The sequence below is a fragment of the Oncorhynchus gorbuscha genome, linkage group LG21 (assembly GCF_021184085.1).
Source record: "Oncorhynchus gorbuscha isolate QuinsamMale2020 ecotype Even-year linkage group LG21, OgorEven_v1.0, whole genome shotgun sequence".
Taxonomy (NCBI): Eukaryota; Metazoa; Chordata; class Actinopteri; order Salmoniformes; family Salmonidae; genus Oncorhynchus; species Oncorhynchus gorbuscha.
The window spans coordinates 36,719,183-36,747,105 of NC_060193.1; the positions used below are offsets into that span (position 1 = coordinate 36,719,183).

The 27,923-nt window shown below is 41.7% G+C and overlaps 1 pseudogene; it reads right to left on the reverse strand.

The window, feature by feature from the left end:
• Nucleotides 1-26,927, reverse strand: LOC124008016 (annotated as a pseudogene).
• Nucleotides 26,928-27,923: the final 996 nt, after the last annotated feature.

The following is a 27,923-nucleotide window of genomic DNA, read 5'->3' on the forward strand; positions in this document are numbered from 1 at the left end:
CTAAGTCTTGATGGCAGCAACATTGACTGGATCTAGTTTCAGCATCTTGAAGTAGGACACAAGTTGATTTGGCACTTCAGCCAAGACGCTCTGGGCGAGGGCTTCCTTAGGATCCTGCAGAGGACGGAATAACAGTGTGATGGGATGAGTGCCAACAGCGGGGCAACCAAACAAAAACTCAAGATAGAAAAGTATGTCAAATTTGTCAATATTTTACCAAAGTGGTATGGAATGGTGTTTCACTACCAACGGATACTATTACAGACTAGACTGATATAAAGTGATGTTCCATCATGAATCTTCTCAGTGGTATTGACAACACACTGCACAATAACAACCACAGACTAAAATAAACATACATTGGCAAACTGTACAATATCCCTGGCCACAGGTTCGCCACTCAGGGACTTGAGAATGCCTTCGTCTCCTTCTTGCAGCTCCATGGCCTTGAAGTTGGCCTCGCCCACCCCGATGATGATGATGGACATGGGCAGGCGACAATAGCGTCCAAGGTCTGTGATCTTCCCATCGGTGATGATGAGTAGGACAAAGTATTGCTGAGGGAAATTAAAAGCAGAGGACAGAACAGTTTGTTCAATTTATTCAGTTTGCAATGAACACAATGAGGTAGACAAGGCAAATTCTTCCTCTATCCAGTGTTCATTCTGAGAGACTATTTTCAAAATGGTTGAGTAGCCCGTCTACTGCAAATGTCTGATTTGTATAAAGTTCGTACATTAGGGCTGTCCCCAACAACAAAAATCTTAGGTCAACTACATATGCACTGAGCTTGTCTGATGCTTGAAGCACACTGTTTAAATAATTGTCTTGCTCTCCTCCCTACTGCAGCAAAAAAGGCAACACTGCAAGTGTTTAATGCGCTGTCCATGCTGAAGCTGCAACATAAATTCCAAATGGCAGTAATTCCTATTCCCGCAATCCTCGGCTCTTTACGTGAAACATGTAAGCGTCGCATGCATGTGACCAAAAGGTCCTGACCTATATATAGCCTATCATAATCACATCAATAAATTGGTTATCACAAACTTCAAACACATTAACAAATGACAGCAAAATGGATGTGGAGGACGTGACCCAGAGGAGTGCGATGCCCCGGTGCACAACTGAGCAAGAGGATAAGTACATTAATGTCTAGTTTGAGTAACAGACGCAAGTCTCAAGTCCTCAACTGGCAGCTTCATTAAATAGTACCCGCAAAACACCAGTCTCAACGTCAACAGTGAAGAGGAAACTCACTGTAGATAATACAGTGATCGCAATACATGGTTACAACAGCTACAGAAAAGCCAATCCGTTGCAGTCTATATTCAGAACCGCATTCCTGTTAAACTTAGAGGATCTCATTAAATGCCGTTGAAGTAATATGGCTACAGATTCACCTGCCTCACCGAAAGCCCATTGGTGCTATACACCAAGTGCTAACAGTTAGTATCTGGATAATGTGTGTGAAATGCTTGATAAATGTATACGATATCAACAGAGATGTATATGTTCTTGGTGACCTAAATATTAACAGACTTTTACCAAGCTGCCCACTCAAGAAAAAGCTTCAAACTGTAACAAGTGCCTGCAACCAGGGTATTTATGAAATCATCCACATGTATTGATCACATCTTTACTAATGCTGCAGAAATCTGTATTAAAGCAGTATCCAAATCCATCAATGGTAGAGGGCCTAATATAAAGAGGTCACACAATACATTTTGTAATGATTACTGCGTTGATGTAAATAATATTTGCTGGTCTGTGGTGTATGACCAATCAGCCTCTTACCAACCCTCTGAAAACCTATGGAAAAATTGTGTTTGGCCAAATACAATGCTCTTTTACAGTAAACAAATTGACAGAATTTCAGCATGCTTATAGGAAAGTTCACTCAACAAGCACAGCACTTACACAAATGACTAATAATTGGCTGAGATACATTGATTAAAAAGATTGATTTTGTTAGACTTCAGTGCGGCTTTTGACATTATGGATCATAGTCTGCTGCTGGGAAAAACATGTGTGTTATGGCTTTACACCCCCTGCTATATTGTTGATAATGAATTACCTGTCTAACAGAACACAAAAGGTGTTGTATAATGGAACTTTGAGTAAAGCCAGTGTGCCTGTGTATGTCCAGAGGACCCAACAGTTAACACTTAAAGAGCTGCAGTCAGTTTCAGAATGGGTGGCAAAAAGTTAGTGCTACATCTAAAAGCATTGTATATGGGACAAATCATTCACTAAACCCTAAACCTTGAAATAAATAACATAGAAATTGAGTAAGTTGAGGTGTCTAAACTGCTTGGAGTAACCCTGGAGTGTAAACTTTCATGGTCAAAACATGTTAATGCAATCGTAGCCAAGATGGTTTGTTGTCTCTGACTTATTGTTGTCTCTACCTTCTTTCCCTTTGTGCTGTTGTATGTGCCCAATAATGATTGTGCCATGTTTTGTGCTACTACCATGCTGTGCTACTACCATGCTATGTTGTTGTCTTAGATCTCTCTATACAGTGTTATGACATGTTGAATGCACCGCGCTCTCTGTTTAACTACAAGACATGCCACCAGAGGTCTCTTCACAATCCCCAAGCCCAGAACAGACTATGGGAGTACAAACCTCAGCAAAGAAAATAAAAATCCTCACTGTCAACCGCATTTATTTATTTTCAGCAAACTTAACATGTAAATATTTGTATTTGAGCCTGCAGGAAGGGTACCACATGAGGGAGGAGGATGTCTTCCCTGTAACGCACAGTGTTGAGATTGTCTGCGATGACAACAAGCTTACTTCGATGATGCTGTGACACACCGCCCCAGACCATGACAGACCCTCCACCTACATCCCGCTCCAGAGTACAGGCGTCGGTGTAACGCTCATTTCCTTCGCGGATAAACGCGAATCTGACCGTCACCCCTGGTGAGACAAAACCGTGACTCGTCAGTGAAGAGCACTTTTTGCCAGTCCTGTCTGGTCCAGCGACGGTGGGTTTGTGCCCATAGGCGGCGTTGTTGCCGGTGATGTCTGGTAAGGACCTACCTTACAACAGGCCTACAAGCCCTCAGTCCAGCCCCTCAGCGTATTGCAGTCAGTCCGAGCACTGATGGAGGGATTGTGCGTTCCTGGTGTAACTCGGGCAGTTGTTGTTGTCATCATTTACCTGTCCCGCAGGTGTGATGTTCGGATGTACCGATCCTGTGCAGGCGTGGTTACACGTGGTCTGCCACTGCGAGGACGATCAGCTGTCCGTCCCGTCTCCCTGTAGCGCTGTCTTAGGTGTCTCACAGTACAGACATTGCCCTGGCCACATCTGCAGTCCTCATGCCTCCTTGCAGCATGCCTAAGGCACATTTCACACAGATGAGCAGGGACCCTGGTCGGTGGCCCGTTCCTGTAGGTTCATGCTCTACAACATCCGCAGAGTACGACCCTGCCTCACACAGGAAGCGGCGCAGGTCCTAATCCAGGCACTTGTCATCTCCCGTCTGGATTACTGCAACTCGCTGTTGGCTGGGCTCCCTGCCTGTGCCATTAAACCCCTACAACTCATCCAGAACGCCGCAGCCCGTCTAGTGTTCAACCTTCCCAAGTTCTCTCACGTCACCCCGCTCCTCCGCTCTCTCCACTGGCTTCCAGTTGAAGCTCGCATCCGCTACAAGACCATGGTGCTTGCCTACGGAGCTGTGAGGGGAACGGCACCTCAGTACCTCCAGGCTCTGATCAGGCCCTACACCCAAATAAGGGCACTGCGTTCATCCACCTCTGGCCTGCTCGCCTCCCTACCACTGAGGAAGTACAGTTCCCGCTCAGCTCAGTCAAAACTGTTCGCTGCTCTGGCTCCCCAATGGTGGAACAAACTCCCTCACGACGCCAGGACAGCGGAGTCAATCACCACCTTCCGGAGACACCTGAAACCCCACCTCTTTAAGGAATACCTAGGATAGGATAAAGTAATCCTTCTCACCCCCCCCTTAAAATATTTAGATGCACTATTGTAAAGTGGTTGTTCCACTGGATGTCATAAGGTGAATGCACCAATTTGTAAGTCGCTCTGGATAAGAGCGTCTGCTAAATGACTTAAATGTAAATGTAATCTTTGTGTTTTTCAGTAGAAAGGACTCTTTAGTTTTCATAACTGTGACCTCAATTGCCTATCGTCTGTAAGCTGTTAGTGTCTTAACGACCGTTCCACATGTGCATGTTCATTCATTGTTTATGATTCATTGAACAAGCATGGGAACGTGTTTAAACCCTTTACAATGAAGATCTGTGAAGGTATTTGGATTTTTACGAATTATCTTTGAAAGACAGGGTCGTGAAAAGGGGACGTTTCTTTTTTTGCTGAGTTTACATAGAGCAATGTCATGTATTCCACATCAGTTAACTAATGTAAGCAATAGAATCAGATTTGTAAAATAATAATAAAATAAAAAACACCAATGAGGACTGAAGACACACCGATTTTGTATTCTAGATATGTGGTTGAGTATTTGCCTGAGGGTGCACAATGTGTTGTGAAAAGTGTTATGAAATGTAATGTCATGTAATGTAATATTTTTTATTGTATACAAGTGCCTTAATGTTGCTGCCTTGGCAGCAGCTAATGGGGATCCTTAATAAAAAAACAAATTAAGGCTAAACTCTAGAGAAAAACCTGGGAGACAAATTCACCTTCAGTAGGACAATAACCTAAAACAAATCCAAATATACACTAGAATTGCTTACAAAGACTACCTTGAATGAGTGGCCTAGTTAAAGTTGACTTAAAAAATCGTCTTGGAAATCTATGGCAAGACTTGAATGATCAACAACCAGCAATGATCAATAACCAATTTGACAGAGTTTGAAGAATAGTGTATAATCCAGGTGTGCAAAGCTTTTAGAGACTTACCCAGAAAGACTCACAGCTGTAATCGCTGTCAAAGGTAATTCTAACATTTATTGTCTCAGGGGTGTGAATACTTATGTAAATATTTTTTCTGTATTTCATTTTCAATAAATTTGCAATGTCTAAAAATGTGTTTTCACTTTCTCATTTTGGGGTATTGTGTGTAGCTGGATGAGAAAAATACTGTATTAATTTTGAATTCAGGCTTTAAAAAAATGTTGAATAAGTCAGGGGTATGAATACTTTCTGAAGGCACTGTAGGTCCATGCCTCGATACAAATAACTTGGTAATGATCCTTAGGGCTAAACATTTCCACGACCGATATCTACCCAACCAGGAAGGCAAGCCAAGTGCTCCGTTGCTGTATTCTGATTCTCTTCGCATCCCCCCAAAGTGTGCACTTTCCCTCTTCCTCTCATAAATTTAACAGCATTTGATTGGTGTTAGCATTGGCTCAAGAGTGTATCCACCAGATTTCTTAAACAAGATAACACATTAAAAATAAAAGAGGTGGCGGGTGGAAGCCATCTATTAATTTACTCATGGCCTGTTTCCTCTTGGGTGTTCTACAGAGCAGAAAGAGTTCATCTTACATGTCATAGTACTGGACCACCAGGCCCACTGACCAGGTGGCCGCCAGGTACGGGTTCAGAACGTCAAGAGTCAGGTAATGCAGGGACTGTGGGGATCGAGGGTCGCCGTTCGACCCAGTGAAGTCAATGCCCACCTTAGAGAAATATAGGAACCCTGGGTGATGAAGTCCAATTGGCACAAAAAAGCTCAAATAAAGACTAAATTTAAAATAAGCAATGTTTAAAAGATGTAGCCATTGATTTTTAAGGGCAATTCCACCACATTTCATACTCATTTATCTCCCGCACCAAACCAGTGTCTATATTTGTGAAAACAACACGGGTCTATGATCTGTGGTTAGAAGTCAAGTGGCGGCCCTCCACAAGATAATCAGCAGACTTCCTCACTGGGTTAATGCGGAAGACACATTTCAGTTGAATGCATTCAGTTGTACAACTGGCTAGGTATCCCCCCTTCCCTCCATTCCTTCCTTCCTTCGACCAGCTCACAGGGTTTGGATTAAAAGTAAGACAGTCGTCCCACTTACAGTGACTTTCAAAACCGGCAACGGGTTTCTATCCAGAGCTAGGGTATTTTCTTGCTCCCCATGTTACAGTGCTTCTAAAATGTTTTTAACTTTTGATGGTGTCTACGGGTAGACCTTCATATTTTTTCAGCACAATGTAGAAATGCACCGTTTTCACATATGTAAACATTCGTATTGTATTGTGACATTTTCTGAAATTGCTCTAAAGAATATAACGTATAAATACCTCACGATCATAGTCCATTTGTCAAACCTCATCAGAACCCAAAATATAAGCTTGTGTTACTCCATTGTTTATAATCAATGAAAATGAAAACTGTCCTCAGTCTATGAATATGAGAGTGGTTACATTTCTACAGCCCCATGCCTCAGCTGCTTACCAAGACAAATGGTGGAGTGTTTTTTTGTATCTCGGATTGCCCCTTTAACTTATCTTCATTAGTGAATTTTCAATCCATCAAAGATAATGCTTGAGTTTTGAACATTAACTAATAAGCACAACTTCAACCTATTATTTCTGATTGTGTCCGAAGAGCTTGCACTTACTGTAAAATTGATTTGGCAACCTCCCATGACATAGTCTAGGAATGTGTACTGTGCCTGTATCTATGGGGAAATTACAATTAGCTTTAAAAGTAACACAATTTAGAATAAATCTAAGGGCTAATGATAAGCTACTGTGCAATTCATTATAAACTACCTGGCAGCACTTGACACTGATTTACTTCAGAGTTTTTGTAACTCTTCTTCTTCTCTGGATGGACAGTCAAACTCCACCTGATTAAACGTTTACATTAAACCCTTTTATTGACATTAACTCAAATAATAAATTAGATAGATTAGATAAATGAGGTGGAAACCCTTTACATTAAGTTGCTCAGATCTTATGCATGTTGTTAACACAGTGCATTCGGAAAGTATTCAGACCCCTTCCCATTTTCTACATTACAGCCTTTTCTTATGTTCCTCATCAATCTACACACAATACCCCATAATGACAAAGTATTCCTTTTCGCAAATTAATATATGTATGAATACATATATTAACATGTACAGTGGGTCAAAAATATATTTATTGAGCCACCAATTGTGCAAGTTTTCCCACTTAAAAAGATGAGAGGCCTGTAATTTTCATCATAGGTACACTTCAACTATGACAGACAAAATGAGAAAAAAAATCCAGAAATTCACATTGTACGATTTTTAATGAATTTATTTGCAAATTATAGTGGAAAATAAGTATTTGGTCACCTACAAACAAGCAAGATTTCAGGCTCTCACAGACATGTAACTTCTTCTTTAATAAGAGGCTCCTCTCTCCTCCACTCGTTACCTGTGTTAATGGCACCTGTTTGAACTTGTTATCAGTATAAAAGACCTGTCCACAACTTCAAACAGTCACACTCCAAACTCCACTATGGCCAAGACCAAAGAGCTGTCAAAGGACACCAGAAACAAAATTGTAGACCTGCACCAGGCTGGGAAGACTGAATCTGCAATAGGTAAGCAGCTTGGTTTGAAGAAATTAACTGTGGGAGCAATTATTAGGAATTGGAAGACATACAAGACCACTGATAATCTCCTTCGATCTGGGGCTCCACGCAAGATCTCACCCTGTGGGGTCAAAATGATCACAAGAACCGTGAACAAAAATCCCAGAACCACACGGGGGTACCTAGTGAATGACCTGCAGAGAGCTGGAACCAAAGTAACAAAGCCTACCATCAGTAACACACTACGCCGCCAGGGACTCAAATTCTGCAGTGCCAGACGTGTCCCCCTGCTTAAGCCAGTACATGTCCAGGCCCGTCTGAAGTTTGCTAGAGAGCATTTGGATGATCCAGAAGAAGATTGGGAGAATGTCAGATGAAACCAAAATATAACTTTTTGGTAAAAACTCAACTCGTCGTGTTTGGAGGACAAAGAATGCTGAGTTGCATCCAAAGAACACCATACCTACTGTGAAGCATGGGGGTGGAAACATCATGCTTTGGGGCTGTTTTTCTGCAAAGGGACCAGGACGACTGATCCGTGTAAAGGAAAGAATGAATGGGGCCATGTATCGTGAGATTTTGAGTGAAAACCTTCCATCAGCAAGGGCATTGAAGATGAAACGTGGCTGGGTCTTTCAGCATGACAATGATCCCAAACACACCGTCCGGGCAACGAAGGAGTGGCTTCATAAGAAGCATTTCAAAGGTCCTGGAGTGGCCTAGCCAGTCTCCAGATCTAAACCCCATAGAAAATCTTTGGAGGGAGTTGAAAGTCCATGTTGCCCAGCAACAGCCCCAAAACATCACTGCCCTAGAGGAGATCTGCATGGAGGTCAAAATACCAGCAACAGTGTGAAAACCTTGTGAAGACTTACAGAAAACGTTTGACCTCTGTCATTGCCAAAGGGTATATAACAAAGTATTGATAAACTTTTGTTATTGACCAAATACTTCTTTTCCACCATAATTTGCAAATATCTTCATTAAAAATCCTACAATGTGATTTTCTGGATTTTTATCTTCTCATTTTGTCTGTCATAGTTGAAGTGTACCTGTGATGAAAATTACAGGCCTCATCTTTTTAAGTGGGAGAACTTGCACAATTGGTAGCAGACTAAATACTTTTTTGCCCCACTGTATTTATATACGTATTCTGACCCTTTGCTATGAGACTTGAAATTGATCTCAGGTGCATCCTGCTTCCATTGATCATCCTTGAGATGTTTCAACAACTTGGGAGTCCACTTGAGGTAAATTCAATTGATTTGACACGATATAGAAAGGCACACACCTGTCTATATAAGGTACCACAGTTGCCAGTGCAAAAACCAAGCCTTGAGGATCAAGGAATTATCCGTAGAGCTCCGAGACAGGATTGTGTAGAGGCAAAGATCTGGGGAAGGACAACAAAACAATTCTGCAGCATTCAAGATCCCCAAGAACACCGTGGCCTCCATCATCCATAAGTGGAAGAAGAGCTAGCTGCCCAGACAAATTGAGCAATCGGAGAAGGGCCTTGGTCAGGGGGGGGTGACCAAGAACCCAATGGTCACTCTTACAGAGCTCTAGAGTTCCTCTGTGGAGATGGGAGAACCTTCCAGAAGGACAACCATCTCTGCAGCACCACCAAATCAGCGACACTCCCCAACCAACCTGAGAACTTGAGAGGACCTGCAGAGAAGAATAGAGGTCGACCGATTCATCGGAATGGCCGATTAATTAGGGCCAATTCCAAGTTTCCATAACAATCAGTAATCTATATTTTTGGACACCGATTGTGGCAGATTACATTGCACTCCACGAGGAGACTGCGTGGCAGGATGACTACCTGTTGCGCGAGTGCTGCAAGGAGCCAAGGTAAGTTGCTAGCTAGCATTAAACTTCTCTTATAAAAACAAATCTTAACATAATCACTAGTTAACTACACATGGTTAGTGATATTACTAGTTTATCTAGCTTGTCCAGCATTGCATGTAATCGATGCGGTGCCTGTTAATTTATCATCGAATCAGCCTACTTCGCCAAAACCGGTGATGATTTAACAAGCGCATTCGCAAAAAAAAAAGCACCGTCATTGCACCAATGTGTACCTAACTATGAACATCAATGCCGTATTTTAAAATCAATGCACAAGTATATATTTTTATACCTGTATATATAATTAATATTGCCTGCTAACATGAAATTATTTTAACAAAGGAAATTGTGTCACTTCTCTTTGGTTCTGTGCAAGCAGAGTCAGGGTATATGCAGCAGTTTGGGTCGCCTGGCTCGTTGCGAACTGTGTGAAGATCATTTCTTCCTAACAAAGAGTGTAATTAATTTGTCAAAATTGTACATAATTATGACATAACATTGAAGGATGTGCAATGTAACAGCAATATTTAGACATCGGGATGCCACCCGTTAAGATAAAATACAGAACGGTTCCGTATTTCCCTGAAAGAATAAATGTTTTGTTTTTGAAATGATAGTTTCCAGATTCGACCATATTAATGAACTAAGGCTTGTAGTTCTGTGTGTTATTATAATTATAATTAAGTCTATGATTTGATATTTGATAGAGCAGTTGGACTGAGCGGTGGTAGGCAGCAGCAGGCTAGTAAGCATTCATTCAAACAGCACATTCCTGCATTTGCCTGCAGCTCTTCTCTGTGCTTCAAGCATTGCGCTGTTTATGACTTCAAGCCTATCAACTTCCGAGGTTAGGCTGGCAATACTATAGTGTCTATAAGAACATCCAATAGTCAAAGGTATAAGAAATACAAATTCCTATAGTAACTACAACCAAAAACGTCTTACCTGGGAATATTGAAGACTCATGTTAAAAGGAACCACCAGCTTTCATATGTTCTCATGTTCTGAGCAAGGAACTTAAACATTAGCTTTCTTACATGGCACATATTGCACTTTTACTTTCTCCAACACTTTGTTTTTGCATTATTTAAACCAAATTGAACAGGTTTCATTATTTATTTGAGACTGAATTGATTTTATTGATGTATTATATTAAGTTAAAATAAGTGTAATTCAGTATTGTTGTAATTGTCAATATTACAAATATATCTCGGCTGATTTAATCGGCATCTGCTTTTTTTTGGGTCCTCCAATAAATCGGTATCGGCGTTGAAAAATCATATTTCGGTCGACCTCTAGGGAAGAATGGCAAAAAGTCAAATACAGTTGTGCCAAGCTTGTAACGTCATACCGAAGAAGACTCGAGGCTGTAATCGATGCCAAAGGTGCTTCAACAAAGTAATGAGTTAAGTGTCTGAATGCAATTGAACTGATGCAAATGTGATATTTCAGTTAGATTTTTAAGAAATGTGCTAACCGATCTAAAAAACTGTTTTTTTCTTTGTCATTAAAAACTATTTCATATATTTCAGAATAAGGCTGTAATGTAACAAAAGGGGTCTGAATTACTATCCAAACGCAATGCAAAGCATATGATATTTATACTGTAAAAGGCACATAGAACAATAATTCAATTGCAAACAGAAACTGTCCCAATTTGTAAATAGTGAAGTTTGTGTAATTATACGGACAACTTTAAAAATGCACTTAAACATGGTATCTTTACAACTTAATGTCAAGTGGGACCCATAAAGAGACGGAGAGGAGTTCCCTTAGGCTCGCCGGACGGTCTTTAGCATGCAAAAGCTGGGCTGTTGTGCAAGTGAACTCGCCTATAATATCTGAACTTATGTCTTTGTCCTTATCGTAACACGTGACCTACCAGTAATAGATGCGTAGGTAAGCCCTGGGGCTACAGAGATCCCATAACAATAGGGCTGTAGGTTATGTCAAGTCAAAAAGGCAGACACAACTTTGAGGAACTCTTTTAAACTATTCATACCTTGAGCTTAACATCCTTATCATTTATCGCCCTCCAGGTTCCCTCGGAGAGTTCATCAATGAGCTTGATGCCTTGATAAGCTCCTTTCCTGAGGAGGGCTCACCTCTCACCTCTGACCCTATCCCCTCCTCTCTTCTCCAGACCATTTCCGGAGACCTTCTCCCTTACCTCACCTCGCTCATCAACTCATCCCTGACCGCTGGCTACGTCCCTTCTGTCTTCAAGAGAGCGAGAGTTGCACCCCTTCTGAAAAAACCTACACTTGATCCCTCCCATGTCAACAATTACAGACCAGTATCCCTTCTTTCTTTTCTCTCCAAAACTCTTGAACGTGCCATCCTTGGCCAGCTCTCCCGCTATCTCTCTCTGAATGACCTTCTTGATCCAAATCAGTCAGGTTTCAAGACTAGTCATTCAACTGAGACTGCTCTCCTCTGTATCACGGAGGCGCTCCGCACTGCTAAAGCTAACTCTCTCTCCTCTGCTCTCATCCTTCTAGATCTATCGGCTGCCTTCGATACTGTGAACCATCAGATCCTCCTCTCCAAGTTGGGCATCTCCGGCGCGGCCCACGCTTGGATTGCGTCCTACCTGACAGGTCGCTCCTACCAGGTGGCGTGGCGAGAATCTGTCTCCTCACCACGCGCTCTCACCACTGGTGTCCCCCAGGGCTCTGTTCTTGGCCCTCTCCTATTCTCACTATACACCAAGTCACTTGGCTCTGTCATAACCTCACATGGTCTCTCCTATCATTGCTATGCAGACGACACACAATTAATCTTCTCCTTTCCCCCTTCTGATGACCAGGTGGCGAATCGCATCTCTGCATGTCTGGCAGACATATCAGTGTGGATGACGGATCACCACCTCAAGCTGAACCTCGGCAAGACGGAGCTGCTCTTCCTCCCGGGGAAGGACTGCCCATTCCATGATCTCGCCATCACGGTTGACAACTCCATTGTGTCCTCCTCCCAGAGCGCCAAGAATCTTGGCGTAATCCTGGACAACACCCTGTCGTTCTCAACCAACATCAAGGCGGTGGCCCGTTCCTGTAGGTTCATGCTCTACAACATCCGCAGAGTACGACCCTGCCTCACACAGGAAGCGGCGCAGGTCCTAATCCAGGCACTTGTCATCTCCCGTCTGGATTACTGCAACTCGCTGTTGGCTGGGCTCCCTGCCTTGTGCCATTAAACCCCTTCAACTCATCCAGAACGCCGCAGCCCGTCTGGTGTTCAACCTTCCCAAGTTCTCTCACGTCACCCCGCTCCTCTGTTCTCTCCACTGGCTTCCAGTTGAAGCTCGCATCCGCTACAAGACCATGGTGCTTGCCTACGGAGCTGTGAGGGGAACGGCACCTCAGTATCTCCAGGCTCTGATCAGGCCCTACACCCAAACAAGGGCACTGCGTTCATCCACCTCTGGCCTGCTGGCCTCCCTACCACTGAGGAAGTACAGCTCCCGCTCAGCCCAGTCAAAACTGTTCGCTGCTCTGGCCCCCCAATGGTGGAACAAACTCCCTCACGATGCCAGGACAGCGGAGTCAATCACCACCTTCCGGAGACACCTGAAACCCCACCTCTTTAAGGAATACCTAGGATAGGATAAGTAATCCCTCTCACCCCCCCTTTAAGATTTAGATGCACTATTGTAAAGTGACTGTTCCACTGGATGTCATAAGGTGAATGCACCAATTTGTAAGTCGCTCTGGATAAGAGCGTCTGCTAAATGACTTAAATGTAATGATTGGTTTGCTCATGTCACAATTGCAGAATGTTTGCAAAGCCACACTGAATTTTTTCCATGATGGACTTAGATTATTCTTGATAACCTAAAAAAAAAAAGACGTGAGAGCAACACATCACAACAAATAGAAATTACAGATGGTACACTGCCAAAATAACAATACAAACAAATTAGGTCAGGCACGATACGCTTTCCATAAAACAACTTCCACTTTATTAGAGAATGTTTCAAGCACACCGTTCAGGTCAAATTAACTTCATCAGAAAGATAATAAAAAAATACAGTTTAAGTAGCTGTGTCCCTGATTGGTCTCAGAGTAATGGGCGGGTGGAAAGAAGTGGGTGTATCAAAAGAAATGGGCGTGGCGAAAGTGCACCGTTATTGGATGGTCTCTTGATTGAACATTGCCATCACTGCTCAGAAAGAGTATCCCATTTTGTTCCCTCTCCTTTAGGAAATGCATTGAGGTTAACTGCCAAGGCAGTTCTAATTACCTACACAACTCAATCTTTTATAAAAGCAAACATGACAAATTATTACCGGTACAATATTCATCATGAACATCCGAAGAGTATTTTATTCAGTCTCCTAGTCAAAATGCATGACTGCTAAAGAGGTTGAGTTCACATGCAAAAAAAAAAAACTCAATCATGACGAAACATGAGGATGTGTAATCTAATTTGAATTTCCTGATCTGATATCAAGACGTTATTATATGGTAGGCTATTTCTGCCAGCAAACCTCTAGCCGGGCAGGCAAACCAATAGGTCTGCCCTTGCACAAGCTTGCTATTGGTGTTTAGAAATGGGACATTGACAAGTTTAACCTTCGACATTAGACACAGTAACCAACACAACCGCAATGAAACGTGATAATGTAAAATGTTCACAACACAAAAAGCCTGTTATGGTACGAGCATTTACAAATTGGCCTGCCCTGACAAAAGAAAATACTGTTAGACCTTAAGTTGTCTGTTCTTTCGACCCATCAATTTCTGTACATTTTTTAACGTGTAGTTTTCCATATAAAATCAAATCAACTATATGCATTGAGCTTGTCTGACAATTTAAGCTTACAGTTTGATGCCTCAAGAGGGCGCCAGAGATCTAGATAACCTTAAACATCTATTCTCCTACCGCTCCTGTTGGCTTTCACAGACTCTGCTATTACTCTCCTGAAGTTGCCAGTAATAGGCTACACGAGGAGTTGGCAACCTTCCTCATGTGAACGCCAATTTATCTTACCATTTCTACCGATCTGCGTGCCAGTAATAGTTTTCATAAGCACATTTTCGTGAAACAGTTTAATTTAAATGTATAATAACATTATTATCATGTGGTTATTAAAAATTATATCAAAAATGAAATACCTAAAAAATAACATATTGCCAACCATGTAAAGATAGCCAAACAAATACGTTGCAGCCTGCAAGTAGAAAATATCCTATAGAAAATAAATATCCTATAAATGACATTAGCTATACATGGCCTGTCTGCAAAGAACTTGAAACTTGGGTCCAGCCTGAAGCTTGCAAACTTGCAACATCACATAAGATATTCTGTGCCCTCAGAGTTTAGCATGCCAGTGAGCTCTGGACAGACACAGCTGTGGGCGGTTTGCTCAAGAGATAAGAATCAATGCTTGAATTTGGCAGGAGCTCATCGGAGCCTCTTGTAGAAGATTAGCTAAAAAGTACTGTGGAGCTCCTGCACCTAAATATAAAAACAGTACCAGCACCCGAAATGAGTACCGGAACCTATTTCAGTCCAAATCATGCAGATAAGACACCTACTTTATGACGTTTCCACTGGATCAGGGCATGACATTTTTCACTTTCTCGCTGAGAGGTTATCGAAGAGAAAGTTTTCAAAAACATTGAGGAACTACTATAATTCTCAATGGATGGAAAAACAGACTTTGTTTGCCGTTTGAGGTGAAGAAAACATTACTTTGAGAAGCTCCACAGGTAAGCCAATCAGAAACACTATCAGATCCTCAAATGGGCACATTTATATGCCGACATTTGTGTGCCGGCCAGGTAGCCTATAGGCCTACTTCTATGCATCAACATTGACAGGAGCACTCCAAACAAAAGACAATGACTAAATTGACAGAACTTGTAAATTAAATAAAACAAAATTTGTTTCTCACAAGTGTTGCATAGTTTTTGCACTCTGCAAACAATGTGTCCACTCAGACAATGAGAACAGGAAGACTAATAATAATAATATATGCATTAAAAGAAATTACCATCACCAAAGTAGCAAACATTGTAGATGACAAATTACAGGAATTAACAGTAAATGTATGCATGACTGGTGATATATGAAATGAGGAATTGATATACACTAACAATGAAATGCAAACAATTCACAACACGGAGTTATTAAACAATGAATGTGCACAAATTGGTGGGAGAGGGAAGTGCATTCTGGGCGTGTGGTCAATCCGACGTCTGCATTGGCCATGCAGCATTTAAGTTAGGGCATTCATACTTCTTGTGCTTCGCGTAGCAGTGCAGGGCCGTTGTCAAGGAAGTGAGTTTGTGTTTATACAGGATGTACCACCCCCAACTACCGTCAACCAATCATGTCAATGCGGAGCTATACAGAGTCCTCCGTATTATTACAAAATTTAGGAGGCACGTGGCAATGCGATAAAGAGCTCGATTTGGCCTCCGCATGAGTCAAGAGGCTCCGCAATTGCATCACACCCTTCATATGGAGCATCCGTCCACATTTTTGAACCTAACATAAATTGGCTTTTAGTTTTGAAATTACCAGTAATATATCACCTTGATAGATAGATAGATAGATAGATAGATAGATAGATAGATAGATAGATAGATAGATAGATAGATAGATAGATAGATAGATAGAGTACAAGTCAAAAGTTTGTACACACTTACTCATTCAAGGGTTTTTCTTTATTTTTACAGTTTCCTACATTGTAGAATAATAGTGAAGACATCAAAACTATGAAATATCACATATGGAGTCACACAAGTGTTAAACAAATCAAAATATATTTTATATTTGAGATTCTTCAAAGTAGCCACCCTTTGCACAATCTTGGCATTCTCTCAACCAGCTTCACCTGGAATGCTTTCCCAAAAGTCTTGAAGGAGTTCCCACATACACTGAGCACTTGTTGGCTGCTTTTCCTTCATTCTGCAGTCCTACTCATCCAAAATCATCAAAACTGAGTTGAGGTCGGGTGATTGTGGAGGCCACGTCATCTGATGCAGCACTCTATTACTCTCCTTGGTCAAATAGCCCTTACACAGCATGGAGGTGTGTTGGGTCATTGTCCTGTTGAAAAAACAAATGATACCTCCACTAAGCACAAACAAGATGGGATGGTGTATCGCTGCAGAATGCTGTGGTGGCCATGCTGGTTAAGTGTGCCTTGAATTCTAAATACATCACAGACAGTATCACCAGAAAAGCACCCCCCACACAATCACTCCTCCATGCTTTACAGTGGTAACCACACATGCGGAGATCATCCGTTCATGTACTCTTCGTCTTACAAAGACACGGCGTTTGGAACCAAAATTCTCACAATTTCGACTCATCAGACCAAAGGACAGATTTCCACCGGTCTAATGTCCATTGCTCCTGTTTCTTGGCCCTAGCAAGTCCTTTCTTCTTATTGGTGTCCTTTAGTTGTGGTTTCTTTGTAGCAAATCGACCAAGGCCTGATTCACGCACATCACTTCTGAACAGTTGATGTTGAGATGTCTGTTACTTGAACTCTGAAGCATTCATTTGGGCTGCAAATTCTGAGTCTGATAATGCTAATGAAGTTATCTTCTGCAGCACAGGTAACTCTGGGTCTTCCTTTCCAGTGGCGGTCCTCATGAGAGCCAGTTTCATCATAGCGCTTGATGGTTTTTGTGACTGCACTGGAAGAAACTTTCAAAGTTCTTGACATTTTTTTGATTGACTGACCTTCATGTTTTAAAGTAATGATGGCCTGTCATTTATCTTTGCTTATTTGAGCTGTTCTTGCCATAATATGGACTTGGTCTTTTACCAAATAAGAAAACTTCTGTATACCACCCAAACCTTGTTACAACAACTGATTGGCTCAAACGCATTAAGGAAAGAAATTCCACAAATCAACAAGGCACACCCGTTAATTTAAATGCATTCCAGGTGACTACCTCATGAAGTTGGTTGAGAGAATGACAAAAGTATGCAAAGGGTTGCTACTTTGAAGAATCTCTTATTTAAAATATTTTTGGATTTGTTTAACACTTTTTTGGTTACTACATGATTCTGTGTGTTATTTCATTGTTCTGATGTCTCCACTATTATTCCACAATATAGAAAATTGTCACAAAATAAAGAAACACCCTCGAAGGAGTAGCTGCGTCCTAACGTTTGACTGGTACTGTATATAAACCAGTCAACTAATTGGGGTCAGTGCTAATTTACATGCTTGTTTTTCCACAGTGAGTGATTTTATGACAAGTTCATTCTGAGTTTCCCCTAACTTTATTTTGAAGTGTCTTTTTCTCTACAACCCTGGTCTCCACAAATTTCTGCACTCGCTGGCAAGAACTGACAAAGTCAGACCAATTACATTTGCGCATTCCATACACCTGTATTCTACACCCCCATTTCCTTCGACACACCCAGTCAACAGTAGCCATTGGGTACTTAAGACAAACAAATATTGTGATAAGTACCTCTGTTCTGTGAACCAGCTGCCACTTGCCATCATCTTGTTGCTTAAAGAACTCTAGGAATGGATAAGATTTCCCAAACAAGTCCTGCAAGAGAGAGAGACAAATAGGAGCACTGGCAAATGAATAATGGGCAGGAGAGAATTTAGAAAACTGTTTATTACTCCATAATAAATGTAGAACATTTATTGTACCTTCTTATCCAGGCCTTTAGCCTCCAACTCCAGCACTATGTCCCCGTTATCTCCTCAGCAGTAATCTTTAACACACAAAATATAGCACAATTTAGGGAATTCATATGATCATCTCAAGACACTGTTTGCATTAGCCTTATGGTTGTTATCACAACATTTACATAAGTGGGACCATTTTACATTTACACAGCCACTTAAATACTTACAGTAATGATGCCTTTGCCTGCAGGCTTACCCTTCTTCATTTGTAGAGGTCTGGTAAGCTTCTTGCTGGACACAATCTGAAAGGGAAATGGTTGTTCGTTGGAGGCACACCACCATTCATAGAGAAATTCAAAAACAACATTGGGTTAAGTTCACAGGAGGTTGGTGGCACCTTAATGTGGGAGGACGTGCTCATGGTATTGGCTGGAGCGGAATGGTATGAAATACATCAAAAACATGGTTTCCATGTGTTTGATACCATTCCATTTGCTCCATTCCGGCCAATTTTATGAGCGGTCCTCCCCTCAGCAGCATCTACTGGTTAAGCTAATACCTGAGAAAATAAAAGTATCAACACAAGGACACAATGATGTGAGAATAATTGGTCCACACTTTCTTATATCCTAACCTGTCCCAGTGTGCACTCAACCCCCCCCCCCAGGAAGTCATCATTCAGATCAACAGACTTGTTGTCTATGTCAGACACCCAGCTTCAACTTCTGCACTCTCTCAAAGTGGTAGTCCAGGAGCAGCTTCTTGGAGAACTCAGGGTCCTGGCAGTTCTTCACCCTCTCTGTGCAGTCCAACTGTATAGTGAGACAGAAAGCATCTGCATGAACAAACCATAGGCCATTTCATTATGCACATTAACAATTATTAGATGTTTCAAATAGTTAGTGCTTTCTCCCTACCTCGGTCCACTTGTCATTCCCGATGCTCTGCATCATCACGCAGAGGGGGTCGGATTTGGATCCAACGTCTTTGTTGAGGAGATTGCTGCATGAAATGGAAAGCTCTACTTTTGACACACATTGAGTATCCACCTGAAAAACACAGGGGGAAAAAAATGTATGACTGTATATTAAAGCCACAGTCTGCTCTGCAATTAAAAACAACAACGGGGCCCCTGCCACTTGTTTTGGTATAAAGCTGAGGGATAGGGCCAGGGAAAGGAAAATCCTCTCAAATTCATAGATAGTATGTGGACACCTGCTCGTCAAACATCTCATTCAAACATCATGGGCATTAATACGGAGTTGGTCCCCCCTTTGCTGCTATAACAGCCTCCATTATTCTGGGAAGGCTTTCCACTAGGTGGGAACATAGCTGCAGGGACTTGCTTCCATTCAGCCACAAGAACGTTAGTGAGGTAGGGAACTGATGTTGGGCAATTAGGTCTGGCTCGCAGTCGGCATTCCAATTCATCCCAAAGGTGTTCGATGGGGTTGAGGTCAGGGCTCTCCACTGGATGTCATAAGGTGAACGCACCAATTTGTAAGTCGCTCTGGATAAGAGCGTCTGCTAAATGACTTAAATGTAAATGGAAGGACCTCCCCATGTGCACAGATGCATTGTCATGCTGAAACAGGAAAGGGCCTTCCCTAAACTGTTGCCACAAAGTTGGAAGCACAGAATCGTCTAGAATGTCATTGTATGCTGTAGCATTAAGATGTATCTTCACTGGAAATAAGGGGACTAGGCCGAACCATGAAAAATTGCCCCATACGATTAAGCTTTAACGTACACTACTCAGTAAAATCGCAATTTTGCGAATAAACGCTTCTCACCCTGATAAGCACAGGGACAATTAAAACTGGACAGGTAGCCGACTAGTTCACATCTGTCAACTTGTCATTGAACCAGACACCTTGCATGCAACCTAGCAAGTGCGTATTTTACAATAAAGACTCGACTTGGAGGAGAGAGAGCTTTCTATGAAGGAAACAATCATTTTTCATCAAAAGCCCATTTTGAAGACACTGACAAGAATACCATGGGCACAGGAACGCCCATAAAAGAACAATAACCGGATTTGCCTCTTCAAACTCAAATCAAGCATTGGTTTACTTTAGAAAAATAAGTAGGCAAATGTTACAAATATTACCTTGTCGCACGAAACGGCAATATATCGGACGGGTGTCACTATGAAACAGTTGTACTTGCCATGCAACTCAAGTGCACTCTGCAGTAACGCGATATAAATGTCGAGCTAAGATTTACTAAATTTGCTATCTGACAAAAAGGTGTGGCAGATGGTGAAGTGAGCATGATAGCTCAACAATTGGATAAGCAGCCAGCATAAAAACGTTCCTATTGGACAAGAGGCAACGTGACTCACGCTGTGCCCCCAGTGCAGGAAGTGACTATACACATACACACACACACACACACACACACGCTTTGTTCAGGCTGCACTCAAATATTTTTTCCCACCCCTAGAGATGATACAAAATGTAGCCTTTTACAATTAGCCGATACAGCTGATGTTCCGGTATACAATGTTAACGTATAAACTCCGCTCAATAAACAGCCATAACCACCATTGGAAACGTAGCTAACTAAACCAGATACAAATGTATGCATAACTGCACAATATTTACTTTAGTGTTAGATCACTCATGCTTTGCGAATTTGCAAATGAATTCGGTCCTTATCAAAATCATTAATACAAATAACAGAGAACGTGAAACTACACATTTCTGCACTACTACTCGTCTTGATGTTAAAAACAATCTTAGCACATTTCAATAAAGGAAAATATTAATACTTACAAATAACAGTGTTATGTTATACCACACACAATGGGCAAACAATTCCATGTCTGTATATAGCAGGGCTGCATTTCCTATGTAGGCCTACTAACATTCCACACATTTTTTCTCTCAAATTCTGCCTATCCATTTCTCCACACCTACAGTATACATTTGATAGCTATACAAACATTTCTGCACATATCCTTGGACAGGTGGTCTATTCAGCTCTCATGATACAGGGCAACAGACAGTGCAGCAAGTTAAGCACGTAAATTATTTTACAAATAAGCATAGGAATTAAGTTAATGACACACAAGCAATGGTGTAGTGTTAGCCTTTCACTGCATTACTGAGGAGGTGAATGATTTTTCTCAATAATAATTACCTAGCCATTACAACCCAACACATCCAACCTTCTAGTGTAGTAGGCCTATCAACGTCGCTCAATAAACAGACAAACATTGTTGGAAACATTGCACAATGTATACTTGAACAAACATATAAAAACGCAACATGCAACAATTCGAAAGTTACAGTTTACAGTAAAAGTCGGAAGATTAAATGTATTTGGATTACATTTACATTTACATTTAAGTCATTTAGCAGACGCTCTTATCCAGAGCGACTTACAAATTGGATTAGGTGTATGTAAACTCATTGTTCACAATTCCTGAAATGTAATCCTAGTAAAAATACCCTGTCTAAGGTCAGATGGGATCATTAATTTATTATAAGAATGTGAAATGTCAGAATAGTAGAGTGATTCATTTCAGCTTTTATTTCTTTCATCACATTCCCAGTGGGTCAGAAGTTTTACATACTCAATTAGTATATGGAAGCATTGCCTTTAAATTGTTTAACTTGGGTCAAACGTGTTGGGTAGCCTTCCACAAGAAGTTGGCTGAATTTTGGCCCATTCCTCCTGACAGAGCTGGTGTAACTGAGTCAGGTTTGTAGGCCTCCTTGCTCACACACGCTTTTTAAGTTCTGCCCACAAATTTTCTATAAGATTGAGGTCAGGGATTTGTAATGGCCACTCCCAATACCTAGACTTTGTTGTCCTTAAGCCATTTTGCCACAACTTTGGAAGTATGCTTGGGGTCATTGTCCATTTGGAAGACCCATCTGCGACCAAGCTTTAAGTTCCTGAGATGTTGCTTCAATATATCCACATACTTTTCCTCCCTCATGATGCTATCTATTTTGTGAAATACACCAGTCACTCCTACAGCAGAGCACCCCCACAACCTGATGCTGCCACCCCCGTGCTTCACAGTTGGGATGGTGTTCTTCAGCTTGCAAGCCTCCCCCTTCTTCCTCCAAACATAACGATGGTCATTATGGCCAAACAGTTCTATTTTTGTTTCATCAGACCAGAGGACATTTCTCCAAAAAGTACGATTTTCGCCCACATGTGCAGTTGCAAACCATAGTCTGGCTTTTTATGGCGGTTTTGGAGCAGTGGCTTCTTCCTTGCTGAGCGGCTTTTCAGGTTATGTCGATATAGGACTTGTTATACTGTGGATAGAGATACTTTTGTACCTGTTTACACCATCATATTCACAAGATCCTTTGCTGTTGTCCTGGGATTGATTTACACTTTTCGCATCAAAGCATGTTCATCTCTAGGAGACAGAACATGTCTCCTCCCTGAGCGGTATGACGGCTGCATGGTCCCATGGTGTTTATACTTGCGTACCTTTGTTTGTACAGGTGAACGTGGTACCTTCAGGCGTTTGAAAATTGCTCCCAAGGATGAACCAGACATCTGGAGGTCTACATTTTGTTTATGAGGTCTTGGCTGATTTCTTTTGATTTTCCCATGACGTCAAGCAAAAAGGCACTGAGTTTGAAGGTAGGCCTTGAAATACATCCACAGGTACTCCTCCAATTGACTCAAATGATGTCAATTAGCTTAATCAGCAGCTTCTAAAGCCATGACATTTTCTGGAATTTTCCATGCTGTTTAAAAGGTACAGTCAACTTAGTGGATGTAAACTTCTGACCCACTGAAATTGCGATACAGTGAATGATAAGTGAAATAATCTGAAAACAATTGTTGGAAAAATGACTTGTGTCATGCACAAAGTAGATTTGCCAAAACTATAGTTTGTTTAAAAGAAAATTGTGGAGTGGTTTAAAAATGAGTTTTAATGACTCCAACATAAGTTTGTAAACTTCCGACTTCAACTGTATATATATCAATTGAAATAAATTCACAAGGCCCTAATTGTTTTATTTCACATGACTGGGAATACAGACATGCATCCGTTGGTCACAGATATCTTTTTTTTAAATGGGCTTCACAACGGGCCTCAGGATCTCATCACATATTTTTGCGCATTAAAATTGTCTTTGATAAAATGCAAATTGAGTTTGTTGTTTGTAGCTTATGCCTGCCAATACCATAATCCCACCGCCACCATGGTGCACTCTATTCACATCGGAAAACCACTCCCCCACATGACGCCATGAATGTGGTCTATGGTTGTGAGGCCGGTTGGACATGATGTTAAATTCTCTGGCAACAGCTCTGGTTGACAATCCTGCAGTCAGCATGCCAATTGCACGCTCCCATAAACTTGAGACATCTGTGGCATTGTGTTGTGTGACAATACTGCATACTTTAAAGTGACCTTTTCTTGTCCCCAGCACAAGGTGCACCTCTGTAATGATCATGCTGGGATTTTTTTTTCATATCATGAAACATGGGACCAACACTGTTACATTTATTTCATTGTAGATTTGATTGAGACTTCTAATAGGGAACGACACAAATTAGGAAAATAATTTACTGAACAAAAATATTAGTAAAAGAAAAAACCCATTTGAAATCCAGTGTCAGCTGGAAGTGATGGAACCGTGGCTTATTCTGCAGAAGGCTGTCCTAGTGTCCCATGTCAGATTCAATCAGGATTTAGGATTGTGTGGCCCTCTATTATATCAACAAATACCAGCTATATGGCAAATTTGATATACACTACATTACCAAAAGTATGTGGACATCTGTTCACCGAACTCCAAAATCATGGGCATTAATAAAAATGTATGCACTCGCTCTGCATAAGAGTGTCTTCTAAATGACTAAAATGTAAATGTGAAATTTTAACATGGAGATGGTCCCCCCTTTGTTGCTATATCAGCCTCCACTCTTCTGAGAAGGCTTTCCACTCTGTCCACACTTTCCAAACTGGGCCTTGTCTCAGGATAGTAAATTGGTGGTTGAAGATATCCCTCTAGTGGTGTGGGGGCTGTGCTTTGGCAAAGTGGGTGGGGTTATATCCTGCCTGTTTGGCCCTGTCTGGGGGTAGCCAACGGACGGGGCCAGTGACTCCTGACCCCTCCTGTCTCAGCCTCCAGTATTTATGCTGCAAAAGTTTGTGTCAGGGCGCTAGGATCAGTCTGTTATATTTGGAGTATTTCTCCTGTCTTATCCGGTGTCCTGTGTGAATTTAAGTATGCTCTCTCGGAGGACCTGAGCCCTAGGACCATGCCTCAGGACTACCTGGCACGATGACTCCTTGCTGTTTCCGGTCTACCTGGTCGTGCTGCTGCTCCAGTTAACTGTTCTGCCTGCGGGTATGGAACCCTGACTTGTTCACCGGATGTGTTACCTTGTCCCAGACCTGCCGTTTTCAACTCTCGAGACAGCAGGTGCGGTAGAGATCCTCTGAATGATCGGCTATGAAAAGCCAGCTGACATTTACTCCTGAGGTGCTGACCTGTTGCATCCTCGACAACCACTGTGAATATTATCATTTGTCCCTGCTCGTCATCTATGAACATTTGAACATCTTAGCCATGTTCTGTTATAATCTCCACCCGGCACAGCCAGAGGACTGGCCACCCTTCCTCTCTAGGTTTCTTCCTCAGTTCCGGCCTTTCTAGGGAGTTTTTCCTAGCCACCGTGCTTCTACACCCTGCATTGCATGCGGTTTGGGGTTTTAGGCTGGGTTTCTGTACAGCACTGTGTGGCATTAGCTGTTGTAAGAAGGGCTTTATAAATACATTTGATTTATTGTCAAAATATTGTTGCGGGGACTTGCTTCCATTCATCCATCCACAAGAGCATTACTGAGGCCAGGCACTGATGTTGGGCGATTAGGCCTGGCTCACAGTCAGTGTTCCAATTCCTACAAAAAGTGTTAAAATGGGGTTGAGGTCAGGGATATGTATGTGCAGGTCAGTCAAGTTCTTTGACACCGATCAACAAACCATTTCTGCATGGACATCGCTTTGTGCATGGAGGCATTGTCATGCTGAAACAGGAAAGGGCCTTCCACAAACTGTTGCCACAAATTTGGAAGCACAGACACTTAGCATTGCACATGATAATCTTTTGTCCTAACGTTACTTCCTGAGGCAGTTTGGACCTCGGTAGTGAGTATTGCAGCTGAGGATATTTACACGCTACGTGCTTCAGCACTCAGTGGTCCCGTTCTGTGAGCTTGTGTGGCCTACCACTTTGTGGCTGAGCCGTTGCTACTCCTAGACGTTTCCACTTCACAATGACAGCTCTTACAGTTGACTGGTGAAGCTCTAGCAGGGCAGAAATTTGACTAACTGAGTTGTTGGAAAGGTGGAATCCTATGACGGTGCAATGTTGAAAGTCACTGAGCTCTTCACTAAGGCCATTCTACTGCCAATAATTGTCTATGGAGATTGCATGGTTGTGTGCTCGATTTTATACACCCGTCAGCAACGGGTGTGGGTGAAATAGCTGAATCCACTAATTTGAAGGGGTGTGCACATATTCTTGTATATATAGTGTAGCTTACTGCTTTAGGTAACAATCCGGTTGACTGCTTAATTTCAAGAGTGTGTATTCCTGCTTTTCCCATCTTAAGTCAAACCACAATAAAGCAAGTCCAGCAAACCTAGATATTAGCATAATGGCTCAAATACTTCATTTATTACACACCATGTGTCACCTCACACAATTCATAAAAATAACTCGTACTTACCTTTGCATGCAAATCCAATAGTGAACCATTGCCTTACACCCAGCAGCTTGGTAGGCAAAAAGTAGGTGTAATGCATAATATTCAAAAAGTAAAATCCAGAAGCACACTCAGTGACTTCTGTTGTGACTTTGAAAGGAAGCAAACCAAAATAGGTATGTATGAATACTGAATGACAGGTAAGTCCCAACTTGCTTTGCATCGTCTCTCTCTAACAGACACAAAGGCATCTTTCAGGCCAATTTAGTTAATAATAATAAATAATATATGCCATTTAGCAGACGCTTTTATCCAAAGCGACTTACAGTCATGTGTGCATACATTCTACGTATGGGTGGTCCCGGGGATCGAACCCACTACCCTGGCGTTACAAGCGCCATGCTCTACCAACTGAGCTACAGAAGGACCATAGTTCACACCATGCCCTAGGTTGCCATGTCTGTCCCCAACAACCCACCACTTCACCCCAGTGCTGAAAACTAGGCCCTTCTCAAGCCGTGGACTCGTTAGAACCCCCAGCATTTCACTCTTCTTTCAAACGTGACGAAGTAAACAACTTATTTGATGACCACCCTATATGATTACTCTGCCTGATTTATAGAGACTGAAAATAAAACAAGGCTGTATAGATAATGACATTTAAACATATATAATTCATGTTCAGAGAACTTATATGAACTCAGTCAAAAACTTTCCATTAAACCGCATTATAAAAACAAGACAAATGTAGGTTGAGCGGTAGGCTAGCTTGTAACACAAGAAACAAAGACTCTCTTAGCCTTACAGTAGGCATGTTTGCCACTAGCATCTATAGTGGAATTGAAAGTGAGCCTTGTGACAGTACACAATTTATTCCACTATCAACACAAACACAGAGACAATTTATGAACAGAATTATATTCAGTGCTCCACCATGACAATTTTACTGCTGTAATGTAACATGTTTGGGACCATATCAACAGTGGCCTACTGAACAAAATACTTTAAAATAAAAAACATTTGAGTGAAGTGATTCCAAGAGATACTTTGAGATTTTGACAATGAAGCCCTTTATCTACCTCCCCAGATTAACAAACACATGGATGGATATCATTTTTGTCTCTCTACATCCAGTATGAAGGCGGTTAAAGGTAGTTTGTCGAGCAAATCCTAACTAGCATTAGCACAATGACTGGAAGTCTATTGTAACTACTGGCATGCTAGCAGTTACCATTGACTTCGTCATTGCGGCAACATTAGTTAGCAACTAACTTCAAACTGCACGCTGAGACAAAAATAGTATCCACGGCTTCATCAGAACTAGACAGGGTTTAATGGCCAAGATCCCGAAATATGCCTGTAAAGGCAAGGGTGTCGAACTAAATTCCTGTAGAGCCATGTTTCTGATGTTTGTTTTTTTATTCTTGTACAATTAAGACCTACACAACCAGGTAAGGGGAGTACTTAACTAGTTCTTAACTAATCAATGACCTTAATTGATCAATCAAGTACAAGGGAGGAGTGAAGACGAGCCGAACTTGGCCCTCGAGGGCTGGATTTTGACATGTGTTTTAAAGTAACTGTCCAGTGTTTCCAGCTTTCTATGAAATTTGACCTATAATTAAATTACAATATGAGCCAAATAGTTCTGCCCCAAAAAAATGTACTTGTAGGCCCAGTGCAGTCAAAATGTAGATTTTCCTGTTATATATTTCCACACTACAAGGTTGGAATAATACTGTGGAAAAGAGAATGCCCTTTTAGTGTAAGAGCTGTTTGAAAATCCCTTCTGAAATATCATGCTTTTTTTGGTGGGATGGAGTTTTAGCCTGCCTGGTGACATTTCCAGGTGGTAAATTAGTTAACAGACCAATAAGGGAGTTCGAAAACTCTCTGCCAATAAGAGAGTTTTCAGTTTTCCCCTCCACACTCCTAGCAAAATTCTTGCTTGAGAAATTGTGCTTGCTAAGAAGCTCTTTTTGACCATTTTAATTGAAAACAGTCACAGTAATTGTTACTCAGAAATGATTTGACACAGAGCTAAAAACAGCTACATTGGGCCTTGCTAAAATGCAGCTTTTATGGGTTTGGATGGTCCACCACAAGGCCATTGTACTTGCATACGGAGCAGCAAATGCAACTGCCCCTCCCTACCGTCAGGCCACGCTCAAACTCTACACCCCAACCAGAGCACTCCGTTCTGCCACCTCTGGTCTCTTGCGCTCAGCCCAGTCCAAGCTCT